Source organism: Pteropus medius, unplaced genomic scaffold (genome assembly GCF_902729225.1).
Source record: "Pteropus medius unplaced genomic scaffold, Ma_sr-lr_union100, whole genome shotgun sequence".
Taxonomy (NCBI): Eukaryota; Metazoa; Chordata; class Mammalia; order Chiroptera; family Pteropodidae; genus Pteropus; species Pteropus medius.
The window spans coordinates 22,913,437-22,924,825 of record NW_024344240.1 but is presented as its reverse complement, the minus strand read 5'-3'; the positions used below and the strand labels follow the sequence as shown (position 1 = coordinate 22,924,825).

General features: G+C 46.2%; 1 long non-coding RNA gene across 1 annotated transcript; it reads left to right on the top strand.

The window, feature by feature from the left end:
• Positions 1 to 3,012: 3,012 nt before the first annotated feature.
• LOC120607441 (uncharacterized) lies at positions 3,013 to 11,214 on the top strand. The gene is made up of 3 exons (XR_005654157.1): positions 3,013 to 3,117; positions 6,305 to 6,441; positions 10,525 to 11,214. It is a non-coding gene; the product is annotated as an uncharacterized LOC120607441 (long non-coding RNA).
• The last annotated feature ends 175 nt before the right edge of the window (positions 11,215 to 11,389 follow it).

The window sequence follows — 11,389 nt, the reverse complement described above, 5'->3', positions numbered from 1 at the left end:
TCTCATCTCAGAGGTCTAATCTGGTGACTATGCTTTGTTTGGCCAGTGTGATATTTTAAAAAAAAATTCTTTTTAAGTGCATACCTTTAGGCACTCTCCAGTTTGTTGCAGGCTCCACCACTCCCTATTGCCCATACACCACCTTCATGTTTGAAAGCCTTTGAATTTATAACCTATACTCTAGGGAAAAGACCGAGAACCTTTGGGCAAGGGAGGGAACCAGAACCCTTGCTTGAGCAGAAAGGGAACTAAAAGCCAGCATTCTTAAGAGTCCCAGTGTCTCAGAAGGAGGTAGTCGTAGGACAGCCACCAACTCCGGCTCATTCATGTGTGGGTTTCCCACTTGGTAGACCCTTTGATGCTATTTATTAATCATGGTCAATTCTCCTCCCTTTCACCTAGGCTCTTCCCTTTCCTAAAGAAGCGCGATGGCCAAGTTTACTTTCAAAGCTAGATCTGGAGTGTCGAGCCACAGTGGCTCCCCATGGCAGAGTGGACACCCAAACCACAAAGAACTCAATTGGATTTTCTGGTGTTTGGGATCACTTCTGCCTCTTAATCCTACCAGTTCATCCAGATGTGCTTAGGAATTTTCCCCATTTCCCCTTATTTTAGTCAAAAGCATTTAATTTGACTGTGGCACTCCTCCATCTGTGAGGCTAAGACTATCTCACTTTCTTGGCACCCAGAGCTCCTCCTGGGATTTCCCTGCTCCCTCTCAACCCCCACCAAGCTGGGCTTTCTACAGAGCTGGCTCTCCAAGGATTTGGTGTCTTGGAGATTACTGCCCCCAACCACTCACCTTGGTACCCCCTATGTCTTCCTTGAGAAGGCTGGGCCTTGGTGCTGGCCTGGGCTTGGACTCTTGACCTCCTGTTTCATCTGGGAGCTACTCCTGCATCCAGGGTGTAGGTTGTCTGTGTGCGAGCTACAGAGTGGGCTAACGTATGTTTGGTCCCCTCCACCTCCTGCACCAGGCTAGGAGAGCTCAGGGAGTTGAAGAGCGTCTTGAACTTTGCTGAGATTGGAGCCCCAACCCTTGATGAGTAGACTTCTCATGTATGAGGTTGTGGTCTGTTTTAGATTGGAAGGGCACTTGACCAGGGGAAATTGCTCCTTATCTAGCCTGCTACTCCATTTTTATACCTTCTCCCACCCTGTTCTATGCAGGGCCTCATAAGAGAGGGCCTGACTCTGGTTTGGGGCTTCCGAAATTGCTCAACTTTCAGTTGACCTCCCAACCATGCTCTCTGTCCAGGCCACCTTGTAGCTGACCCTTCACTTCTAGTCAGGATCTCTTGTCTCTGCTGCTCCCAGGACAGGAAGCATCAGCTGTGCCCTTCTGTTCCATCCCAGTGCTTCCCAGGGATACAGGCCTTGATCCCCAGGTCAGAACTGCCCCCACCCAGTGAGAGAAAGAGAGAGAATGTAAGCTGCCCAGCCTGTCAGCCTTGTAAGCCTTTAGCTGCCTAGGTGAGAATCAGGGTTATAGAAATGGGATTTAGGGCAGGAGAAAGGAACAGAATCATATGGGGGTCAGGGGGACATAGATTAGGGGGCCTAGAGGAGAAAGGTATGGATTTGAGAATAAAGAGCCAGGACTCAGATTTGTGGGGAAATATAATCAGAGGGCTAAAAGCTCAGCTCCTGGAAAGGCTAGCACCTTATCCTAAAATAGCCAGAGTCACAGAGGAGCTCCATGGATAAACCTTCCAACTCCATGGATAAACCCACCTCCTACCTCCTTCTCCCCTCAAGGCACCATGATCCTCACCTCCTAGTGTTTATGCCCTTGGTCCACAGTGTATGTGGTGTATGATGGTGAGGGACTTTCACCGCTAGGTCATAGAAGGACCTTGATCTCTTGGATCACTTGCTTTGGGGGAAGCCAGTCACCATGCCATGTGAACATTCAAGCCTCTCAATAGAGAGGCTCACACAGAAGTTGCTGAGATCTCTGGCCATGAGCCATCACCAACTTGCCAGCCAGGTGAATGACCCTGTGGAAGTGGATCCTCCAGCCCTGGTCAAGCCTTCAGATGTCCGCAGGCCTGGCTGACACTGACTGTAACCTCATGAGGGCCCCTGGGCCAAAAACACCCAGCCAGGCAGGCCCTGCATTGCTGATCCACAGTGAGAGAGAATGAATTTATATTGTTGTTTAAGCCACAGAGTTTTGGAGTAATTTGTTAAGCAGCAGTAGATAACTAATATAGGCCCTTGGCCTCCCTGAGTACAAGAATCGTCCTTGTTTGAGGGGTTCGAGTGTGGCCCCTCATCAGAGCGTCCCTCAGCACTCTGGGAATGGGAGGCCCCACTGCTGCGCTTCCTGTCTGTGCCCTTTGCCTTTCTCCCACTCTGACCCCTCCAGAGCCCTCCCAACCCTGGGCCTTGCTCTCTTCTCCCTGCTCTGAGGCTGGTGAGGACTGCCTGCCTCTCTCACTTCACTCTAGTCTCAGGTGCCTGCTCTCTGGTGACCCAGCGCAGGTAGCTTCCCTGCTCAAGGAAGTAACAAGGGCTGAATGGACTTGACAGGGTTGAAAAGCTTATTAACCACCCATCAATATAGAGAGGTGGGAGGAGGACGGCAGAGGGCCAAGCCTGGCAGATTACATGGGGCTGAAGAGAGTTGGTGCCCTGGGCCCTGGAGCCTTGCATTCCGGCATGCTCTGCTTCTAATGCGACAACCAGCGACCAGGTTGCTGCTCATGTGGTCTGAGGAGCCCTTCTGGCACATGACGGGTCGGGGAGGCAAGTACAGATTTGCCAGGTGATGCAACAGACAGAGACAGAGGGTCCTCAATGGCCTGCGGCCCTCCACAGGGTCAGTGCCCAACCCCATGGCTGAAGCGAGAGTTCAGCCAAAACTTCTGATGCAATCACACTCTGAGGCTTTCTCTGCCTACACCATGTCACCGACCCGCTGAGGGCACCTGCAGTGGAGCTGAAAGGGCCCTGGTCCTGCTGCCAGAACTCCTGCGTTCTGTGTCAGCAACGCCATAACTAGCAGTGGACAAGTCCCTCCCAGTGCCACTCAGTTCACTCAACTCCACTCAGACTCCCAGAGTGGGAAGGTGGCCTGCCTGCACCCTCCCTGGCCTACTTGGTCCTCAGAAGGTACAGTCGGAATCTCGGTCTGCTGTTGAGAAGAAGGTCCCAGAAGAGAGTGGGGATGCGGACAGAGCAGCCAGACAGACTCGTGGGGCAGAGGAGAAACAGCCCCTAACTAGCTGCAGGCTTTTCCTCTGAATTAATTCTAATGTTCTTTTTCCTCTTGATTCTTTAGGGCTTTTTTATGTAGATAATCAGACTGTCTGTAAATAATGACAATTTTATTTCTCTAATCATCATTCCTTTCATTTTTTTCTTGTCTTCCTTCACTTGGTAACTAGAAGTAGTGGTAGGAGGCATCCTCACCTCCTTCCTAATTTTGAAAGGAATTCTAATTTTCACTATTAAGTATAATAGTTTATGTAGATTTTTTGAAAGATACCATTTATTAGACTATGAAGTTTTATTCTGTTTCAAGTTTGCTGTTTTTTAAAAATCAAGAATGAGAGTTGATTGGATGTTAACTAGACTTATTGTGTTGATCATTTTGCAATATATACAAATATCGAATAATTATTTTGTATACCTGAAACTAATATAAATGTTATATGTCAATTATATCTCAATTAAAAAAGAATAAGTGTTGAATTTTATTGATTGCCCTTTATTCATTTATTAAGGTGATCATATTGTGTTTCTTCTTTAATCTGTTAATGTGGTGAATTATATTAATAGATTTTCTAATATTTAACTATCTTTTAATTCCTAGGACAAACCTAATTTGTTAAAGTGCATCATTTTTTTGTTATTCAACACTAGATTCAGTTTCTTAACAATTTGTTTGAATTTTGTATTTATGCTCATAAGCAAGGGTGGCCCGTAGTTTTCTTTTCTCACATTGTTCTTGTCTGGGTTAGTTTTTGTTTTTAAGGTTACACTAAACCTATTGCAAGGAGTTTGGGAATTTTTCTTTTCTTTTTTTTTGGGGGGGGGGAGGCATGTGAGTTGATTTTTTAAAATATTTTTTATTTTTCATTTACAATTGGCATATAATATTATATTAGTTTCAGGTGTACAACATATTGATTAGACATTTACATAACTTACGAAGTGATCACTCTGATAAATCTAGTACCCATCCGACACTGTACATAGTTATTACAATATTATTAACTATATTTCTTATGTTATGCTTTACATCCCTATAACTACTTTGTAACCACGAATTCACACTTCTTAATCTCTTCTCCCTTTTTCACACACTCCCTAACTCCCATCCCCCGCCGCAAGTGGTAACTCTCAAAATGTTCTCTGTATCTATGAGTTTGTTTCTGTTTTGTTTATTTTGTTCTTTAGATTCTACACGTAAGTGAAATCATATGACACTTGTCTTTCTCTGTCTGACTTACCCTATTCAGCACAATACCCTCTAGGTCCATCCATATTGTTACAGATGTAAAAATTTCATTTATTTATTTGTTTGTTTGTTTTTATGGCTGAGGAATATTCCATTGTATATGTATACCACCTCTTTTTTATCCATTCATCCATTGGTGGACACCCAAGTTGCCTCCATATCTTGGCTATTGTAAATAATGCTGCAATGCACATATGGATGCATGCATCCCTTCAAAGTAAGTATTTTGAGTTTCTTTGGATAAATATCAGAAGTGAGATTATTGGGTCCTTCTTTATCTCTTGTTATAACCTTTGTTTTAAAGTCTATTTTGTCTGTTATAAATATTGCTACCCCACATTTTTTTTGTTTCCATTTTCATGAAACATTTTTTTCCATCCTTTTACTTTCAGTCTGTGTGTGTCTTTTGATCAAAAATGAGTCATTTGTAGGCAGCATATGTAAGAGTTTATTTTCTTATCCATTCAGCCACCCTATCTTTTGATTAGAGCATTTAATTCTTTTTCATTTGAAGCACTTTTTGATAAATATGTAGTTATTGCCATTTTATTATTTGTATTTTTGGTATGTTTTGGTAAAATTTGGTGTATTTTGGTATATTTTTTCTTCTTCTTAAAGAAGTTCCTCCAACATTTCCTGTAATACTGGCTTGGTGATGAACTCTAGCTTTTTCTTGTCTGGGAAGCTGTTTATCTCTCTTTTGATTCTAAATGATAGTTTTGCTGGGTAGAGTAATCTTGCTTGTAGGTCTTTGCTTTTCATCACTTTGCATATTTTGTGCCAATCCCTTTTGGCCTGAAAAGTATCTGTTGAGAAATCAGCTGACAGTCTTGTGGGAGCTCCCTTGTAGGTAATTGCTTTTCTCTTGATGCTTTTAAGATTCTCTCTTTGTCGTTCTGTCTTTGGCATTTTAATTATGATGTGTCTGGGTGTGGGCCTCTTTCAGTTTATCTTGTTTGGGACTTTCTGAGCTTCCTGGGATTATATGTCTATTTCCTTCACCAGGTTATGGATATTTTCTGTCATTATTTCTTCAAATAGGTTTTTAATTTATCTTCTCCTTCTGGTACCCTTATGATGTGAACGTTGTTATGCTTGTTGTTGCCCCCAGGGGCCCCTTAAACTATCCTCATTTTTTTGGATTCTTTTTTCTTGTTGCTGTTCTGATTGGGTGTCCTCCACTACCCCATTTTCTAAACTGCAGATTTGATCCTCTGCTTTATCCACTCTGTTGAGTCCTCGAATGTACTCTTTATCTCAGATATGTATTCTTCATTTCTGTCTGGTCTCCTTTAATGTTTTCCATATCTGTTTTTTTGTTTTCTGTCTCTTGGTTAAAGTTCTCACTGAGTTCATCTACTCTTCCTTTAAGTTCATTGAGCATCTTGAGCTGTTTTGAACTCTGCATCTGGTAGATTACTTGTCTCCATTTTGTTTAGTTGTTTTTCTGGAGCTTTGTTATTTCATTTGGGACATGTTTCTTTGTCTCTCCATTTTGTCTGCCTTTCTGTGTTTGTTTCTATGTATTAGGTAGCGCTCCTAAGTCTCCTGGTCTTAGTAGAGTAGCTTTATGTAGTAGATGTCTTGTGGGGCCCAGCAGCACAGTCTTCCCTGGTCACCTCATCCAGGTGCTCTAGGTGTGTCCCTTATGTGGGGTGTGTGCTCTCTCCTGTTGTAGTTGAGACTCAATGTTGTTTGCATGTTGATGGGAAGGATTGACCCTTGGACTGATTGGTTGTGAGGACTGGCTAGTGAGGGGCCAAATCTATGGAGCAAGATTCACTTTAGCAGGGCTTGGTCCCTGCTCAGTCTGCCTTTCGGATGTGTCCTCCTCAGATGCAGCCCTGGGTGGTGCTCCGACTCCAGCGCTGGTCCAAGCAGGCCATTGGGTGTGCTGGCCTAAGGGCCTCCTGGGGGGGTGCCCAGCTGCAGGCCAAGTTCTGCCACAGCCTGTGCACCTCCAAGACTACCTGGTAAGAGTAACAAAGCAATCCATCTGTGCTGGGCTTATTGGTCCCTCAAGAGGCCAAGCCAGGAACCAAGGCCAGCTGCTACTAGTGCTGGGGTTGGGGCTGCTCAGCAAGAGGTATGGGCATGCCAAGGCCAGATAATGCTTTTGTGGGTTTTGTGAGCCTTTGAGAGATTTTAGGAAAGTCTACAGCATGAGCCAAGACAGGTCATTTGTATGGAAAAAACTACTGGAGGCAGCTTGGGTGGTCCCACAAGTTGGGAGAGGCAGAGTCTTAGGCAATCACCTGGGCAGAACAACCTGTGTTAACCAGATTAATGGGGACTCGGATATGGTGGCCACCTGCGTCTGCATGCTGGGAGACGGGAGGGCCCAATAAAAGAACAATGGATACTTTTGTGCAGGAGAAAGCCTCCCCTCCAGCCCTCTCCCTGAAGTTAGACAATTCGGTTCCTCCCTGTATGTCCCTGGCTCTTCTTGAGCAGCTGCCCAGCTCTGGAGCTCAGAGTGAGTGAGTCTCTTGGGCCCTTTAAGAGAAATGTCTGCAACTCCTGAAGCACTGTGTTTTACGTAGCCACAATTTCCACTGGCTTTCACAGACAGAAGTTGTGGGAACTTCTCTTCCTGGCACTGGAACCCTGGGCTGGGGGGCCCAGTGTGGGGCCGGGGCTCCTCGCTCCTCCAGGGAGGCGAGGGGACTCTGCAGTCAAGATAGCCCTCCCAATTCTTGACCGCCACACGTGATTGTGGGACCGGGCCATTTCACGTCTCTGTCCCTCCTACCAGTCTTGAAGTGGCCTTTATGTATGTCCCCAGTGGTATGATATCTTGTTCAGCCAGACCTCAAGCGACTCCCAGTGATGGTTGTTCTGTAGTTTTGTTGTAATTTTGATGTAGTCATGAAAGGAGTTATGCACAGTGTCTACCCACTATGCCATCTTGACTTGAAATGATCACATGTGGGTAGATTTTTAATTACACATTTAAATTTCTTTAAGAGGTATATATCTCACACTGTCTATGTGTTATTGAGCAAGTTTCGGTAAGATATTTTTCTAGGATAGTGTTCATTCTGTGAAGGTTTTCAAATTAACTGTCATGGTTTTATAGTTTATTTGTAGTATTCTATTTAAGAAACATCTCCGCAGTATAGATAGCATGTCTCCCCTGTTTATTTATCTGGTCGCTCTTGTCATGATTAGTCTTGTCAGAGGTTTGTAAGTTTTTAGTCATATCTTGGAACTAACTTTTGGCTTTGTTAATCCTTTCTGTTGTATATGTATTTTCTTTTTCTTTATTTCTGCTTTCATCTTTATTTCCTTCCTTCTACTTACTTTTGGATTATTTTGTTGTTCTTTTTGTAACTTCTTAAGTTAAATAGTCCTCTTATTCATAAAAGGAAGCAGTTGGACTAATGAACCTGTCTGTTTTCAGGTCTGACATTCAGGGACTCTGTGGTTCCCTGTGACTGTGGACACGGCTCCTTCACACCCTATCTTCTGTTCCCTGTGGGGTTAGGGATGGAGGCTACTTCTTAGCCCAGATGTCATGGAATAAAAGGGGGTGGGAGTTCTTGGTGGAGAGGGGAGCGTCATGTCTGTTTGGGGAAGCTGGAAATACGGGAACGGGAGCCAGCTCTCCTGGTGATCTCTGGCATTCTCTGTGGCTGGTTCCCACAATTTTTCCAGGGCCTGCCTTGAGGTTCTTTAGGGTCATGGGAGCAGGAAGTACTGAGGTGCTAGGGGCTGGCTAGTGGCTTTAGGGCATCTGGTTCTCTAGGGAAAGAAGCTGTCCAGACCTGCAAGGGGGGTGAGGAGGAGGAAAAAGTTCCCATCTCTCCTCCTCATCTCTTGAGCCCAGTTCCCTCATCCTCCAGCCACTCCCAGAATGGAATTTTCCTGGTAGGACTCCACACTGGGGTGTGGGGCCTATCCCTGGGCCCTGCTACCTTCCTGGGAAGGTGTAGAGAGCACATAAAGACTCAGGCCACTGGGTTCTGTCTGAGCCTCACCTTCTCTTGGAGGGAACACCTCCCCTGCCCCATGAAGGGTCTTTTCCAAGGCCAGCAGTACCTGGTTGTGGCAACTCTAGGTTACGCTTTACCCTGGGATGAAGAGTCTTTCTGAGTGCCTTCTCCCATGGCACTCCTGATCTGCATCTGTGACCTCAGCGGCCATCTTGTACCTCAGTGGCTCGATCTGTGGGTCAGAAGAGAGGGAGTTGGTGGAAGATGAGTGGAGCAAATGAGGGGACCCACTGGACAGGGAGTTGACAGGTTGCCAGAGCAGTGTGGAGTCCTCGAAAAAAGCAGCCCATGAGCATAGTTGATGTAGAATGTTGGTGATCTAAGGAATAAAGTAGGCATTCCTTTCAGAGATGTTTCCACGAGCAATCTGAGAACAGTGGATCGAGCATGAGCAACCCCTGCCATGGGTCCTCATGGAAGTTTTCTTCCCAGGCCCAGTATCTCACAGCCCACAGCTTTAGCCCATGCCTCCTGCTCTAAAACCACCTCCATCTGAAATGCCTTCCTTTAAGGTGGCTCAACAAGGACCACAGGGCTGGGTGGCAAGTTAATTTCATCCTGAGTGTTGACATTCATTGATTGATGATGACTTCTGGAAAGCTGTGATCAATTAGGCATGTTTGTCAAGGCCAGGGAAAGGAGGAGAGTCATGCCAAGCCCCACAGCAGTGTGCTGCCAGCCTGCTGTAGGAGAAGTCAATCTTACTACAGCTTTATGTAGTTCATGCTGAGGTGTGAAGGGTTGTCAACTCCAGGAGCAGGTGGGCAATAGGCTATGGGGCCTATCCCGTTATTCTTTTAAATAGTAAATCCAAGTTCATTTGGATTATAAGAGGCCAACCAGGCCCTAGGGTGGACCCCTCTTCACTAGGAGCTTCTCTAGGTACTTTTCCTGGTTGTTGGCGTTTGTCTTCCAGGGTCTGCATTGGTTGCCTGGGGCCTCCTGCTGTGGCCCAGCCCTTAACATTACCCTCACCCACCCTGCCTTCTGGAGCTGCCAGACTACCTGCTTTCAACACACTTCCTTTCCCACAGATCATGTTATCATCTGTCCTGGGTTTTCTAGAAGCCCAGTTTTATTGTTTCCTTAATAAAGGTGGTTTTTAAATGCATCGAAATAAGATTCAGTAAGAATTTTCATGTAAGCAAATTCATATATCAGGAAATAGTTCTTTGCAGACTGTCCCTGTAGAGGTGGTCTCTGAATGGCTCACCTGCCCTCAGGTCTGACCTTAACCTTATTGAATCTGCCTCCTTGGAGAGGCCTTCCTTGGATGGTCTGTCTAAAACAGCCCCTCCCCATCACCTCTATTGCACCACCATCTGTTATGTGGAAACATTTTGTCCATTCGTTGATTTTTGATGGCGCCACCCCATGGGAACTCCTCAAGAACAGGAACATTGTTTGTCTCGTTCTCTGCATATTCCAGTACCTAGATCAGAACCTCGTGCATGCCAGGTGTTCATGAATTTGTTGAATTTTCTCTGATTTCTCTCACTGGCATCTTGTTCTGGCCCATTACTCTCAGACAGAAACCCATAAATTCCAACCACCTTACTGAAAATATTCCAAGTCGATGGCTGATGATTTTGAGTTTCACCATCTAAAGAGTCACTACAGGGGAGCTGTACTGACTATAGCTCTGCACCCCTATGGCAGTTGGACCCAGAGAGGCCTGGAACACCACGGGGTTCTATCCCTCTCTTACTGGACAGACAGGTGGCCCTTCCTTCTAGATGACCTCAGGGACCAGAAGACTTGGAGAATGGTGGCACCGCCCCACATCCTCAGACAGCAGCAGGCCCTTTTGGCCTTTGGCCCTCTCCCAGGCCTGAGCTGAGCTGGGTCCCCTCAGAGATGCTCTCAAGGGGCCAGCTCTCAGCTTCCTGGGTCAAAGAGTTCCCGGGATGGGACAGGTCATAGCTGGCCCCAGGCTTCTCGTGGAATTTCCTGTTTCCTGGAAGGAGGGTGAGGTCACATTGCCTTTCACTTGGGGAGCTATTGAGATTTCTGGGTGTTCAGAGTTTCAGTCACCAGAAAAGCTGGATGCTCTCTTTGCAGGTGTCCCTGGACCAGCCATCCTGGCCAGTTGCTTTTCTCCCGCAGCCGTGCCTCCGATGCCTTAGCTTTGCTGGAAGATTCTCTCCTCTCTCCCCTGCCAGGAGAAGTCATTCTGTGTCAAGCCCCTGTTCATGTAGCCTGATGTGAGCATTGCACATAACTATGGATGCTTGCCAAGCACCTTGTGTCTCTTTCAAGCCCTGATTTCAGTTTGCTCTCCTGCATCATAGCCACTCGGCTGTTGTTATATCCTTCTGCAGAATCTTGGCAATTCTTCCAGCAACCAGCAAGTACCTGGCACACTATGGGGCTCACTAAACATTTGCTCCATTGCACTCTATGGCTCCATGCACTTTTCCCAGCAATAGTCCCTCAATCCTTTCACCTGAGTCTGACGCCTCCTCCATTGCAGGAAGAGTATATATCCCAGGGCTTATTAGACCCTGTGATTAGGTCAGGCTTTGGGAGCTGATGTCTGGTGAAAATCATCTGAGGCTGATAATCAAACATGGTCAGTAGAATCCTGAGCCCAAAGCATACTCTCACTCTCCATTACAAAAAGCCAAGTAGGGTAGATGGGGTCCTAGGCCCTTATCTCTCACTCTGCTGGATGCACAGTGGCGCATGGTGCTTCCTCCCTCCAAAGCTGGCCCTGGTCTCCATTATAACCTGCTGTCTCAATTGGCTCAAAGCTGAGTGTGTGTGTGTGTGTGTGTGTGTGTGTGAGTGAGAGAGAGAGAGAGAGAGCGCGAGCGCGAGAGAGCGCGCACTCCCTGGACCTGTACCCCCAGCTCTGACCCAGTGCCCACCATCAAATGATTCCCTCTACCCAAGCCTCATTAATTTAAGACAGGGCTTCTTAGTC